The sequence below is a fragment of the Leptodactylus fuscus genome, chromosome 5 (genome assembly GCF_031893055.1).
Source record: "Leptodactylus fuscus isolate aLepFus1 chromosome 5, aLepFus1.hap2, whole genome shotgun sequence".
NCBI classification, from domain to species: Eukaryota; Metazoa; Chordata; class Amphibia; order Anura; family Leptodactylidae; genus Leptodactylus; species Leptodactylus fuscus.
In genome coordinates, this window is record NC_134269.1 from 41864025 (window position 1) to 41880987 (window position 16963).

General features: G+C 41.9%; 1 protein-coding gene across 1 annotated transcript in view; it reads left to right on the top strand.

The window, feature by feature from the left end:
- LOC142202758 (gastrokine-1-like) overlaps positions 1-16963 on the top strand; it is a 474099-nt gene that overhangs the window by 352796 nt on the left and 104340 nt on the right. The window lies entirely within an intron of this gene.

Consider the following 16963-nt stretch of genomic DNA (forward strand, 5'->3'; position numbering starts at 1 on the left):
AAAACATAGTGTATAACACAGTCAGGGCTCCTAGGAACCTATCTATAAAACATAGTGTAGAACACAGTCAGGGATCCTAGGAATCTATCTATAAAACATAGTGTAGAACACTGTCAGGGCTCCTAGGAACCTATCTATAAAACATAGTGTATAACACGGTCAGGGCTCCTAGGAACCTATCTATAAAACATAGTGTAGAACACTGTCAGGGCTCCTAGGAACCTATCTATAAACATACTGTAGAACACTGTCAGGGCTCCTAGGAACCTATCCATAAAACATAGTGTATAACACTGTCAGGGCTCCTAGGAACCTCTCTATAACACATAGTGTAGAACACTGTCAGGGCTCCTAGGAACCTATCTATAAAACATAGTGTATAACACTGTCAGGGCTCCTAGGAACCTATCTGTAAAACATAGTGTAGAACACTGTCAGGGCTCCTAGGAACCTATCTATAAAACATAGTGTATAACATGGTCAGGGCTCCTAGGAACCTATCTGTAAAACATAGTGTATAACACTGTCAGGGCTCCTAGGAACCTATCTATAAAACATAGTGTAGAACACTGTCAGGACTCCTAGGAACCTATCTGTAAAACATAGTGTATAACATGGTCAGGGCTCCTAGGAACCTATCTGTAAAACATAGTGTATAACACTGTCAGGGCTCCTAGGAACCTATCTATAAAACATAGTGTAGAACACTGTCAGGGCTCCTAGGAACCTATCCATAAAACATAGTGTATAACACTGTCAGGGCTCCTAGGAACCTCTCTATAACACATAGTGTAGAACACTGTCAGGGCTCCTAGGAACCTATCTATAAAACATAGTGTATGACACGGTCAGGGCTCCTAGGAACCTATCTGTAAAACATAGTGTAGAACACTGTCAGGGCTCCTAGGAACCTATCTATAAAACATAGTGTATAACATGGTCAGGGCTCCTAGGAACCTATCTGTAAAACATAGTGTATAACACTGTCAGGGCTCCTAGGAACCTATCTATAAAACATAGTGTAGAACACTGTCAGGACTCCTAGGAACCTATCTATAAAACATAGTGTATGACACTGTCAGGGCTCCTAGGAACCTATCTATAAAACATAGTGTAGAACACTGTCAGGGCTCCTAGGAACCTATCTATAAAACATAGTGTATAACACTGTCAGGGCTCCTAGGAACCTATCTATAAAACATAGTGTAGAACACTGTCAGGACTCCTAGGAACCTATCTATAAAACATAGTGTAGAACACTGTCAGGGCTCCTAGGAACCTATAGAAAAAACATAACAAGGACCCAGAAGATCACATAAGTATAACACTCAAATGGAAAAAATCCAAAGACACATCATTGAAATGGAAAAATGCTAAATCATTTTATTTGAAAACCACTAATGAAGATTAAAAACACCAAGGCACAATGAGGACAATAAACACAACCATATGAAAGACCTGTAGTATCACAGCCACCATTCAGAGGTCATCCCTGGAAAATTCATGATAGTACAACACATAATGTGGCAAAAAAATGGGAAGACCACTATATTGCACTAGCAAAGTGCTGATAGTGTGACAAAACATATATGCAGTCAAAATGACACAAACATGGATGCCAAATGCATGCACGACCCAAACAGCAAAAATGGTAATAAAGATAGCAGTATTTCATGTACTCTGCATAAAACCAGTCATGCAATCTATATATTAACAGGCAGTATACTGCAGGACTGAAAGTGATGAACAGAGCAATGTAGGGTCGGATGCTGACAATGCTAGCATGAGAGTAAATGCGGCATACAGACCAAGCTGTTACCCTATGTGTGCAACTACTGAAGCAAACTAGCTAACAGATCAGAGTGAATAGGAATTAGCATGAGCGCTTACCCATGATGTGACAAGTGAAAGAGTTCATGGTGGTCTAGTGAACACAGGTAGGACCTGACGCGTGTTTCGGTACCAGTATGCAAATGAGTTCTCTCACAGCACTGGTGGCAGGCCCCAAAGCTCAAACAGCACTGGGGGCGTCCCCAATGCTGCGAGAGATCTCTCTCCAGCGCTGCCTCCACACGAAAATGGCTGCTTACAATACTGTGCAAGCAGCCATTTCCGCTTGGCCTGTGGGCATGCGCAGTCTGCTATGCCCAAGGCCCGAGGCCTAGAAGTCATAAACCTGCACTGGAAGAAGACAATGAAGAAGACGCTGCTGACGAAGATGGAGGCGGCGCTGAAGAGAGTTCTCTTGCAGCATTGGGGACACCCCCGTTGTTGTTTGAGCGCTTGGGCCTGCCCCCAGTGCTGTGAAATAACTAATTTGCATACCAGTAAAAACCAGTATTTCTACCGAACGTCGGGCCGGAGGTGACTGATAAAGGTAGGAGACGAATAGCCTTTCTTAACGCTATTCCGACGTGTCAACTAGAAAAAAAAAGTATTTTAATGGTAGAATTCCTTTAATGTACTTATTTATATAGCGCTATCATGCCCCCCCCCCAAAAAAAAAACAGGCTTTTTACGTAAAAACTATGTTATCAATCCTCCCTACTGCAAAACATTCTTAGACAAAATTAGATTATTGCCAATGAAAGAGTTAACTGTCTTCTGTTTGTCTCACACAGCACAGATATTCTCCCTCACTCCTATCTATTATTTCTATCACTAATCTGCCTGTAATTGATTAAATCTGACTAAACTGAGTTGTAATTCTCCTACCCCTAGCTCAGTTGCACATTTGCAGCACTGAGTGCTCTGTACAATACAGTAATAAATAACACATCCATCCTTTACTTCCACCATCACTGAAATTCCTTGTGGTCCTGCCTGCATTACTTTATATATTGTATATGACGTCAGCACTGTAAGGTGTCCACCTACCACTGACTATAGGGCTAAGACACTATCACAACATACCACAGTGACTCACAAGACAAGTCATTTTAGTTTATCCGAGATGTATTGCCAATTATTTGGTTTTGTTAAAAACCAAACAATTTGGAATATTTGGGTTGGACTCTATTTGCAACATATTGGGTCGCTCATCTAGTTAGGAGGAACATGTACTGTATATTAATTTCTGGGAAATCTTTTTATTCTGTTAAAACTCAAACACTTTAATGCTTTTAAAGGGGCAAAACTTGAAGGGGTGTACTCACATCGGGGCGCAGGGGGCCCATAATTACTGGCATCAGTATTGAGATTGCAGCTTCCATCTGGCCCATAAACCAAGGAGACCCACGGATTACCCTAACCACACTAAGGGGGATTAAACTCCTTAGCACCCGTAACCATCACTATCCAGAATTCGCTGTAGGGATGAGGTAGGGGGCCCCGGACAAAATATTGCACCGGGGCCCACAAGACTTTAGTTATGCCACTGTGCTTGTGTCTTCAGCAAGAGTAAAATTACAACTCACAGACCCCCCATGGCAAGAACACATACACTGGATAGGCAAAATAACAGTAAAAGCATCAACAAGTTATTTTATTAGAGATGTTGCAGATTTTTTTTGCTGTTGATATTGCATAGATTTTGGCCACATATCTGGAGCTAATCCAGCGCCAAACAAGCATGTGATACATGAGCATTTCTCTGCAGGTTTGCCATTGATATAAACCCTTAAAATTCACAATATAAATCCACAACAAATCAGTATCATTATGTCAAATGCAGCTATAAAAAACAATTGTTATGAGCCTTGAAACAACATGAAACGTTCCATCTATATAACCACACATCTGCTGCTCAAAACTCTGTCCAAACACTGAAACCACATTCTGAGTTTCCCCGTGACAGAACGATTCAGAATCACCTTCTAAGTGTAAGTGCTACAGCTATAATTTATTAGAATAAATAAAGTTACGCTGACATGCGGGTTCTGGAGAACGTGAACTGATCGCTCTTAACAAGGCTCTGTAGGATATACAAGCAGACACGTGAATGAGCTGGTCAAGGGAGTCTGCGGTGTAGATCTGATGGTGCAGGGATCACAACTACACCTGGGTCCTATACCTGATATCTAGAGACATCTCACAAAATGTATACACATTAAACTGTTCACTGATCCAATAAATAAATAAGGGTTCTTGTTATAGTAATGTGCAAAAGTTTAAGCCTGTGTGAAATAAATGCTACAAAGTAAGAATGCTTCAGGAAGTAGAAGGGTTAATAGGTTATTTTGTCACCGCACTGTCGGCTTTCCTGTTATGTGCCCTGAAGAGCACAGCTCTTCACTGTCAGAAGGGTGTTCCTGATAGTCTAGCTGGGAACGTCCTCACTGACAGTATTGTCCATAGCTCTGTAGTGTCAGAAGGGGCTTCCTCACTGCCCAGCCGTAACACTGAGCGAACTAGTGTATGGACGAGTACTGTCAGGAGGAGTGTGTGTGTGTGTGTGTGTGTGTGGGGGGGGGGGATATATAAAATCGCATGTGCCTGAGGACAGGAAAGGGAGAGGTCAGGCAGAGTCCACAGACAAAACTGGCACACTGCGGATTTGAAATCTACAGTGGTGCAAAAAAGTATTTAGTCAGTCACCAATAGTGCAAGTTCCACCACTTAAAAAGATGAGAGGCGTCTGTAATTTACATCATAGGTAGACCTCAACTATGAGAGACAAAATGAAAAAACAAATCCAGAAAATCACATTGTCTGATTTTGTAAGAATTTATTTGCAAATTATGGTGGAAAATAAGTATTTGGTCAGTAACAAAATTTCATCTCAATACTTTGTTCTATATCCTTTGTTGGCAATGACAGAGGTCAAACGTTTTCTGTAAGTCTTCACAAGGTTGGCACACACTGTTGTTGGTATGTTGGCCCATTCCTCCATGCAGATCTCCTCTAGAGCAGTGATGTTTTGGGGCTGTCGCTTAGCAACACGGACTTTCAACTCCCTCCAAAGGTTTTCTATAGGGTTGAGATCCTGAGACTGGCTAGGCCACTCCAGGACCTTGAAATGCTTCTTACAAAGCCACTCCTTCGTTGCCCTGGCGGTGTGCTTTGGATCATTGTCATGTTGAAAGACCCAGCCACGTTTCATCTTCAATGCCCTTGCTGATGGAAGGAGGTTTGCACTCAAAATCTCACGATACATGGCCCCATTCATTCTTTCATGTACCCGGATCAGTCGTCCTGGCCCCTTTGCAGAGAAACAGGCCCAAAGCATGATGTTTCCACCCCCATGCTTTACAGTAGGTATGGTGTTTGATGGATGCAACTCAGTATTCTTTTTTCCTCCAAACACGTAAAGTGGTGTTTCTACCAAACAGTTCCAGTTTGGTTTCATCAGACCATAGGACATTCTCCCAATACTGTTCTGGATCATCCAAATGCTCTCTAGCAAACTTCAGACGGGCCCGGACATGTACTGGCTTAAGCAGTGGGACACGTCTGGCACTGCAGGATCTGAGTCCCTGGCGGCGTAGTGTGTTACTGATGGTAGGCTTTGTTACATTGGTCCCAGCTCTCTGCAGTTCATTCACTAGGCCCCCCCGCGTGGTTCTGGGATTTTTGCTCACCGTTCTTGTGATCATTTTGACCCCACGGGGTGAGATTTTGCGTGGAGCTCCAGAGCGAGGGAGATTATCAGTGGTCTTGTATGTCTTCCATTTTCTAATTATTGCTCCCACAGTTGATTTCTTCAATCCAAGCTGGTTGCCTATTGCAGATTCAGTCTTCCCAGCCTGGTGCAGGGCTACAATTTTGTTTCTGGTGTCCTTAGACAGCTCTTTGGTGTTCACCATAGTGGAGTTTGGAGTCTGACTGTTTGAGGGTGTGCACAGGTGTCTTTTTATAGTGATAACAAGTTTAAACAGGTGCCATTACTACAGGTAATGAGTGGAGGAAAGAGGAGACTCTTAAAGAAGAAGTTACAGGTCTGTGAGAGCCAGAAATCTTGATTGCTTGTAGGTGACCAAATACTTATTTTCCACCATAATCCTACTAATATTATAAGTGTGAAAGTTTGTGTGTTTGGATGTTTGTGAGTTTGGATGTTTGTTCCTCAATCACGCTAAAACGCCTGGACAGATTTGCGTGCAATTTTCCACAAACATAGTTTTCCCTTAGGATTGAGTCACAGGCTACTTTTGGTGCCACTAAACAACATGGCTTCCTAGCAGGAGACTCACAAAAGCAGGACTCCTAGCCCCAGCTATAGACTCACACACACTGCCTGGCATTTCCTGCCTCAACCTGCCTGCACACTCCTCACTGTCACCTCAGGAGTAGCCCTCACTCTACTCACTCACATTCACATATAGCACATTGTCTATATCACTACATACACAATACAACACATCACATTGTCTGTATCACTACATACACAATACAACACATCACATTGTCTGTATCACTACATACACAATACAACACATCACATTGTCTGTATCACTACATACACAATACAACACATCACATTGTCTGTATCACGACATACACAATACAACACATCACAATGTCTGTATCACTACATACACAATACAACACATCACATTGTCTGTATCACGACATACACAATACAACACATCACATTGTCTGTATCACTAAATACACAATAAAACACATCACATTGTCTGTATCACTAAATACACAATAAAACACATCACATTGTCTGTATCACTACATACACAATACAACACATCACATTGTCTGTATCACGACATACACAATACAACACATCACATTGTGTGTATCACTACATACACAATACAACTCATCAAATTGTCTGTATCACTACATACACAATACAACACATCACAATGTCTGTATCACTACATACACAATACAACACATCACATTGTCTGTATCACGACATACACAATACAACACATCACATTGTCTGTATCACTAAATACACAATACAACACATCACATTGTCTGTATCACTACATACACAATACAACACATCACATTGTCTGCATCACTACATACACAATACAACACATCACATTGTCTGTATCACGACATACACAATACAACACATCACATTGTCTGTATCACGACATACACAATACAACACATCACATTGTGTGTATCACTACATACACAATACAACACATCAAATTGTCTGTATCACTACATACACAATACAACATATCACATTGTCTGTATCACTACATACACAATACAACACATCACATTGTCTGTACCACGACATACACAATACAACACATCACATTGTCTGTATCACTACATACACAATATAACACATCACATCACATTTGCTAGCCCACCAAACTTTTTAAAGCACTTTTACAGTTTCACACGTCTGTGTCCGCCCAATTCTCAAATCACTGCAGACGAAGTCGCGGGTAAAAGCTAGTTTGCAAATAAATTCTTACAAAATCAGACAATGTGATTTTCTGGATTTGTTTCCTCATTTTGTCTCTCATAGTTGAGGTCTACCTATGATGTAAATTACAGACGCCTCTCATCTTTTTAAGTGGTGGAACTTGCACTATTGGTGTCTGACTAAATACTTTTTTGCCCCACTGTATATTGTATGTCAATTTTTGCATAGATTTTTTCTTTCACCTTGGTTGCATGATCAAAATTAGAGAATTTCCTCACACTTACATAAATTTTATTGTTTGTATACAATATACTTTCTGTATCAATTCCTTATGATTTCTAGATCTCTGGCTGTTGTTATTCTTTCATTGATTAAAAATCAGTTCATGGTCATGTGATGGACAGTCCATGGTCATGTGATAGACTGTCCATGGTCATGTGGTTGTCACACAGGAGCAGAGTACAAGACAGAGCTCTAAATACAGTGCTGTAACTGTAACAAGCTGGGCACCTATGCATCCATCACATGATCATGGGTTGTACATGTTGCACAGATTAGTCGCAGAAGAAAGCTTGTGAGGTTTGATTATATGGGTTAATCGTCAGTTTACTTCTCAGAACATGAGGTCAGCTACAGCATGTCAATACAGCAACACAGGGAACACACACACTGGAAAAGGACCTAACCAGAGATAGTGCAGCATGGTGAGATACAGACAAGTCTCCATAGCATATCATTACACTGTATTCAGCACACAACAATAAGAACATCGCCATCTAATGTCCGGAAGCTGTAAGTTCCACCAACACAGTATAATATAACAAGCCTATATCTATTGCATATACGTATATACCAACAGTACATCACATGACTCCTGTTGTGAATTGGTGTCTCAATTGCCCAAATACTACTGTTTTTGTCAAAATGAAATTCAGCCTTTTGGTGCAATGAGGGCATTACCATTTCAAAGATGCAGGTAAGTAGTAATTCCATTATTGCTCCAAAGAGCCATTTGCATATTGACAACAACAGCAATATATTGGCAATGAAGGGACTGATTTACAAGGTGACACCATCATTTGATTCAGGTGACCCTACCCTATCTATCTGTGGGCTGGGTTAATATACTGAGTCCTGGCGACAAACTTCCTTTAGGCTAAAGCCCCAGTTTGCGGAAACGCCGCTTTTTTGTTGCAGATTTTGTTGCAGTTTTTTTTAAGCCAAAGCCAAGAATTTCTACAAAAGGAATGGGAAGTATAAAGGAAGTTATTATACTTCTCCCTTCTGTTCAATCCACTCCTGGACTTGGCTCAAAAAATCGCAACAAAATCTGCAACAAAAAAAGCTGCGTTTCCGCAACGTGGGGCTTTAGCCTTAAGGAGATGAGAAAAAGCAAACAAGGAGAACAATTTGAGCTAAATAAACATAAGTGATCCCCTGTAGGTACTCTTTTTCCATGCCATTTTTGAGCATCAGACTGGACAGTCACTTTAGTTCATTATTTTAGAAGCCAAAATTTTTCTCCCTTTTCAGGCAGCGATACTACATATCACATGCCTCCAAATGGTCTGGGCATTATCGGGTATCAGGTATAATCCTCTGTCTCAGAAGGATGTGGGAATAAAATAAAGCAGCTTCATAACTTAACAAACCATTGACTTGTCCAAAAAACACACATGCCAGCTTTAAACCCTTGTGGTGTGAGGGGCAACAACACATCATTAAATGATGAGTGCCATGACTACAGAGACATAACAAAGACAAGCCATCTTCAAACACACTTGACCATCCACTGTCCAAATATTAGGCTCTAAAGCTGGGAAAATAACGTGTCTTATCTGTACTAAGAACCTATAAGCCGATGAATAAATGGTGAAATCCCGAGGGATTGGAAACCATTGTGTGATATGTGTCAGAGCTGTCAACTTGTAAGTGGTATAATTGCTAAATAATCTTTTCTTGTATGGGAGCGGGGCCCTTATCCATTCGCCGCTCTTCGCTGTGCTCGCTAGGGACAGAGATGCACTTGGGGAGTTATCTGCGGTCTTGGACTGGCATGCGTGTGATGAGGAATCACTCAGGCTTTCTCTACTTTATCGTCCACATCTGTCACTAGGTCTCCTCTCCAAGCTGTCATGGGCTCTTCTAACGCACAGCCTCTTCATTCAGCAGATTTAACCCCCTCTAACCTCACTTTAGACTCCACTTAGGAGGAAATGTTACAAAGACATTGCACGTCACTGCCTAGTTTCTTCCATCGAAATCTGACGTACAACATGGATTACCATCAAAGAGTTGCTTGCGCTGAAGCCCCATCCAAATTGGATGGTATACCATTTTTCCGCACTTGAGCTACGATTAAAGTAGATCAATCGAATATGTCGGTAGACATGTCATTCAGAAGGCAGCCATACTTTGTATGTCACCTCTCCATCTGAACTATTTGATTGTAGAAGAGTGGTTCTGAATCTTCTGCCAATTGCAATGGCTAGGTGTTGACTTTACAAAGAAGATCCACCAAAATCCCACTAAAGTTGGACCTCGTGTATAAAGATATTTTAGCCATAGAAATGTATTAGAATTTAGATTTTAGCTGAAATATGCACAACAAGGTTAATGGGACACTGCAGATGGTTACACGATGGTCCCAATGTCTACCAGTGCTTCTTACATACACAACTCTTGGCCTAGCTCCCCCTTAGCTCATTGTGCACACATCAGGGATCTACATTAAGCCAAACATATTACAGACCAAACACGTTAATAAATGTGTACAGTTTGTAATCTCTGAAGACTTGGGTTGAGAAATTGTGTTTTAGATCACAACAATTGGACTGCCAGAAAAAGGAAGAAAGTCATTCATTGTAAAATGAGCTGGGTAATTAGAAGGCTATGTAATAAGAAAAGAAAGGCCGATAAAAACAGAATCATGTGTGCAAGTCATTGTTCATTAATTTAGTTAATCTGGATTTGCACTCATGGTAGGATGACAATTTACTAAAGCAAAACAGCAATAAAACAGAGATGCCAGTAATAGATACTGAAAGACAACGTGAAAAGTGGCTGTCCGAACCCAAAAAATCAAGTACACATGGCTGAAAATGGTAAATGTTAATATATTTTCTTTGTAAATTTTACATTCTTAAGTTTCTGGTCCCTGGAATATCCTACTATAGAATCCAGAAGACCACACATTGTACTATAGTACACCTGTGAGATCAATATGGGTTCTTATAGTCCATAGAGTATAAAATCTTGTCTGCCCAGTACACCTCCAGATCATTGGGATGTATGCTTTGCTATCTGTGGTGGTAGATTCAGTATATTCTACACTATTTGCACAGGTCAGTCCATTTTGACATTGTCGATTTCATAAATCCTAGTGGTAAAGCTGGTTATAAACTCAAGAGCTCCTTAATGTTCAAGGGGGTTGTCTGGAACTTTACCATTGACGACCCATTCTCAGGGTATATCATCAATGTTGATTCAAGTATCCAAATTACATAGTGAAGGGGCTATGATACTACTGCAAGTTGTGAGGGCAGACCCAAAAACAGTTATGACCTATCCCAAAAATAGGCCATTAATGTTACATAGTTACATAGTAGATGAGTTTGGATGAAGACATCAGTCCATCAAATCCAACCTATAACTAGGGTTGAGCCGATCTTGACTTTTCAAGATCGATTTTGAAATCCGATGTCCGATCATTTTTTATTCGAACCCGATCTCGATCCCAATGCAAATCAATGGGATTTTTTTACTAATCGGAGATCGGATTTTAAAATCAATCCTATTCACTATACAGCATGGAATCTAACAATTGAACGCTTTAATTGTTAGAATCTATGCTGTGTAATGATTTTTTTTAATCACTAAGTAGCCAGAGGATTTTTTTTAATTCTCTGGCTACTTAGCCCCCCTGGTGTCCATTTACCTGCAGAGATGGCTGGTCCGGTGCCCAGTGTTCTCGTTCTTCTTCGCCTCGCTGCCCCCTGCCTCCCAGGCAGTTTTTTGGGTTAGGAGAGAGTGGGCGGCTTAGGATAGTGTGGGTGGGTACTGGGAAGGGAGACATCACGTCTCCCCGCCCTGTACCCGCCCACACTATCCTAAGCCACAAGCCCCGCCTTCTTCCTAGCTCTTTAACACTAACCTGGGGGGCGGGGGCAACGAGGCGAAGAAGAACAAGAACACTGGGCACCGGACCAGCTATTTCTGCAGGTAAGTAGCTACTAGCTAGTCTCCCATTAGAGTGAATGGACGCAGCCGGCGCGCAGGGGGTTAAGGCTGTGTGTCGGCTGCTTCCATTCATTCCTATGGAACCGCAGCGGAGCCTTCACACTGAGTATACACTCCGCTCACAATGAGCAGAGCGTATACTCAGTGTGAAGGCTAACATTGTTAGCTTTTCCCACAATGCTTGGCCAGTAGCAAAGCATTGTGGGAAATATTCACCAATCTTGATCCCACCTAAAAAGATCGTGTTCGGAATTCCGATCGCGATCGTGAAATTTTCTCGATCGCCGATCGGAATCCGATCTTTTCCGAACACGATCGCTCAACCCTACCTATAACCCTACAATCCCCTACAGTGTTGATCCAGGAGAAGGCAAAAAAAACTCCATGAGGCTCATTCCAATTGCCCCATTTCAGGTAAAAAAAAAGTCCTGAAAAACACCATGACAGACAGCATAATCCAGCACCATCTCATACCTTCTTTACCATAGGTGCCTCAACAACAGGATGACACAAAACAAACTTTCTTACCTCATCAGGAATATAAAGATTAATAATAAGATTTCTGTGTAGTCGTAAACTTGGTAGAATGGTTGTTTTCTGCCAACTTTATTGGCGTATCCCATTCTAAGATATCAAAGCAAGAGGCTTCTACCAGATGTAGGATCAAAGACAATGAGATCATCAGAGAGAAGTCCAAGACATTTAGAAGATATTTGGTTTTAGTCTTTAGATACTCAACAGGTTATTACCCCAGTGGAGCTTACAATTTATGTGGAAGAATACAAATTATTTTTGGATTTAATTTACAATCTTAAGATTATGAATTAGTAGTAACAATTATACTGTCATAGTTACGGTATGCCAACTTCTTTTGTAATTGTAAATGTTTTAGAAGTTTGACAGCAAAAGGTGACTTAGCAATACTTATATCTAAAGGGCGAGCCTGGCCTACCTGAGTAACAGAGGTTCTTGTGGTGAGTTGACATAATGATGATCGCTACTGTTAAAGATCCACAAGTCAACCCCACTTAGAATACTTGTGAAGAGAAGTCACTAGAGTTTATTTTTTAAGGACTGTTTCAAAAATAATGTTAGATCTTATTTCTATGTCTCTTACATACCCTAGAAACTAGTACTGATACAAGACACTTACTAACCCACTTATTAGTATCCTGCTTTGACACTTTTACAACAATAGTCATTTCTTAACTTAGTTGCCCATGTGCACACACTCATCACCCCACTTAAGAAATGAAGGAGACCAGAGGTAGTAAGGGGGGAATAGATTAGATACATGGAATATGGACAGATATAAATAATGATACAATATTGATGTAATGTCTCTGCCTGTTCGGGTCTCTGCGCCACCCTCTGCGTCGCAGGAGGCGGGCTCATTTTGATTCTTTACTTAGAGTTTTTCATTGCAGTGTGGGAATACTGCTCTATTACCTCTCCTCTGTAATTGAATTTCCACCACACTCATCTCCTGTAACCTTGTTTCTCTCTGATCATCAAATGGTTAATTCTAGCCTTGCCTGTATGACTGACAGCCTGTCTTCCAATCAAGCCTAGGGCAGGTCTTGGGCTTTCTATATACAGGAGGTCGGCCTTCACTGGCTTGGTGGCTATTGAGACTCGTCCCTGCTAAGCTCCTCTTCTGCTACTATTGTATTGCTGCCCTCTGATCTCCGGCTTACCCTTTGACTACTCTCTTGGATTTTGATTCTGTACTGCATTGCTCAACTGTTGCTGGACCCTTAGCTAGCTGTCCTCCCTTTGTTTTTGTTTGTCTTGTTTGCGTTCTGTGTTGTCACTTATATAGGAAGGGCCAGTCGTTGCCTATTGCTTAGGATAGGATTGGCAAGCAAGAAGGGACAGTGGGGAGAATTCAGCCTAGGGCTCACTGTCTATAGTGCTCCAACCCCCCAGGGTTCACAGCAGCTACTGGGGAATTGCTCCTATTGTAATTCCCTTACAATTGAGATTTGCAAATTACGAACCTCAAAGGCTACGGTCACACTAGCATTAGTGGACTCTGTCGCCCATTCAGCTTAAAATAAGCAGAAAGAAAAGTCCTACAAGCAGGACTTTCCTCTTCACTGAATTTGAGTGGACCCCATTATAGTCTATGGGGTCTGCATGTTTTTGTGGGTTTCCGTTTTTTGGGTCCCCAAGTGGACCCGAAGACTGGAATGCCAAAATGTTAGTGTGAATCTGATACCTCATTTACCTCATCACATTTACCTCAAAGTAACAGTCTTTACGCATTTACCTTTAAGTAACAGTCTTTAAAAATGCCCAATATGACATGTAACATGACATTTTTGTCGCTATACTATTAAAATGTTCCTCGGCTTTATGTAATTTTTTTTATAATAACCTGCTTAGTACATCAACACAAATTAATATAAAAGTCTGTTTTAATTTGGCCTGCAGTATTTTTATAGGAAACAATAAACCGTACATTAACGGAGAATATAAAACTATAAAACTGAACATTAAAGTAAGTGACTGAGCAATCCCAAATGCTGGATACAATATTACACTTTATGACTCTTTATTATTAGATCCTTGCTCATTGGGAAATAAGTGCCTATAACTTCACTGCTCCGTCACATACTGTACCTGCTGAAACACTTCTACATCTCCTACAACCCCCCGCCCCCGCCACATGTTATCCATTATTTCCAAAAACTGACAGTGTGATTTAGTGTAGCTATTACATACTATATTCTGCTTTAATGTCTGATACATTACACACCCTCAAGAGATTTCCCAGAACCCACCAGTACTTTGACTTAATAATAACATGTATATATTGGGATTTAGATCTCTGAGCCTGTGACCAGATTTTGGTCAAGAATTATGGTTGGAATTGAAATCTCATCCTTAGATTTTGGACGCAATTGTAAGTCAAGAATCTGCTTCAAATGGAGGGAAGAATCTACTTGGTGTGGTATTTCCATTCGGGCACTGTTAATGGAAGAAAGGTGTTGGTTGTGGATTTTCTTTAGCTAGACATAGATTTATAATATTGGCTAGCATTGTATTACAGAATGCATATGCAAATAATTCCATATATTTCATGTTGCAGACACTTTGCAGCCAGTGCATCGAAAATGTTCCTACCATCAGTCTATTGGTTCTGTGCAGAACTATGTGTCTCCATGGTAACAGACAACAAACAAGCCCTGTGTAGTCTGATTCTGCAGCCATACTCCCTTCTATCTGTTCCATATCTCTTATTAAATTCCTCTGTTTTCTTCTGCCGACACCTCTTCTCTGTGTCATCAGTCGCGTCATCAGCCAGCAGAGCCGACTGCACATGTCAGTTCGGCCATTTTCCTGTGGCCGAATGGATGCTCGTGTATGAGGCCACAGGAAAATGGCTGACATGACATGTGCAATTAGCTCTGCTGGCTGATGACGTGACTGATGATGCTGCGAAGAAAAGACAGAGGTGTCACTGGAGTGTCTTCTGTGAGCACAGGGGACTCTCCCTCTGCTTTCTGAAGCCTCATTTGTATAAGGAAGAAATAAGAAATTTCTCAGGAATGGTGGTGTGGATCAGAATAACAAAGGTAGGTGAAGAATGGCATTGGTACTTGTAGAAAAAGGGATTATCATGATAAAATCCCTTTAACAGAAATGATTGCTCAGGAATGGTGGGAGCTAGAGAAGAAATTCCAACTGTGCCAGAATCAGTGGAGTAGAGCCTATAGAAGGATACAAAGAGATGGAGTTGTTGAAAGGTCCTCATTAAAGGGGTTGTCCCATCACAAGGCTCCTATCTATACTGCTTGTTAATGTGGATGTAAGACTTTTCCTAAATACACTGCTTCAGCAAAACTGCTTTGTTTGTCCACTACAGTATATTACTTTATTCATTTTTTTTTTACACATCCCTTGACTTATCTGGTCATGAGTCAAGTGATGTATCTGCTGCTCTGAGGGGGAGGGAGGAGGGGCTAAGTGCACGGGAGCGAGCCTGGAGAGGGGGGTTGTTTACACTTTGGGGGGGAGGGAAGGGGCCACCAATACAGACCCGGCATCCGCTGTAACAGAGAGGCGGATGCCGGGGAGTGTAGACGCCGGCACAGGTGAAGACAGCAGTGGCAGGAGCGATGCTGATATTCCGGAGGGGAGGGAGGGTTGGGGGGTGGGGTTGGGCGGAGGAGCGGAATAGCAGCATCAGTCCTGCCGCTGCTGGCTTCACCTGTGCCGGCGTCTACACTCCCCGGCATCCGCCTCTCTATTACAGTGGATGCCGGGTCTATATTACATTGTGAAGGCTGTACGTCCGATGCCTAGTACATCGGCAGCGCACACGCAGGGCCAGCAGCATAGAAGCAACAACTACTTGCCGCTGGCTTTGCATATGTAACCCCGCCCACCAATGACGCAACAAAGCCGGAAGACAGAAGAATTTACTGCAGCGAAGACTAGCGAGTATGCGATGTGGGACAACCCCTTTAAAGAGGACCTTTCATGGTTTTGAGCACATGCAGTTTTATATACTGCTGGAAAGCCGACAGTGCACTGAATTCAGTGCACTGTCGGCTTTCCCAATCTGTTCCCCGGGTGAAGAGCTAGCGGTCCCGGTACCGTAGCTCTTCACAGTCAGAAGCGTGTTCCTGACAGTCTGTCAGAAACGTCCTTCTCCACAGCAGTGCCTATAGCGCTGTACAGTGCTCCTCCATAGACGAGTATTATCAGAAGGGGAGGGGGAGTTCCTCCCCGCTCACTGTACAGCGCGATAGGCGCTGCTATGGAGGAGGACGTTCCTGACAGACTGTCAGGAACGCCCTTCTGACTGTGAAGAGTTACAGTACCGGAACTGCTAGCTCTTCACCCGGGGCACAGATCAGGAAAGCAGACAGTGCACTGTATTCAGTACACTGTCGGCTTTCCAGCAGTATATAGAACTGCCTGTGTCCCAAACCATGAAAGGTCCTCTTTGAGATATAGATGCATATATTGTATATATTTGCATGGATGTTGTAGACACAAAATGTGGGAACATTTAGTCAAGTTCGTCTGCCAAGTTGCTTCATTTTAGATACACAGAAATAATAAAAAATTGGCTGCCTAGTGTTTACTTATTTGTAGTCTCTTGTTAGGGTGCATTCACACGGAGTAAAATGGAGTGTAATTTGGAGCGTTTACGGAGCGTATACAGAGCGTTTACGTAAACGCTCCGTAAACGCTCCAAATTACACTCCATTTTACTCCGTGTGAATGCACCCTTACTGTTCACTAACTACTTTAGTAACTGATTTTTAATAATTGCAGAATTCACACTGTTATAACAAGACTAGGATCTTATATAATTCATACATCCTGACTAGAGATGAGCGAGTACTTTTTGAAACGGCCGTTTCGTATAGCACGCACCCATAGGAATGAATGGAAGCGGCCGGCACGCAGACT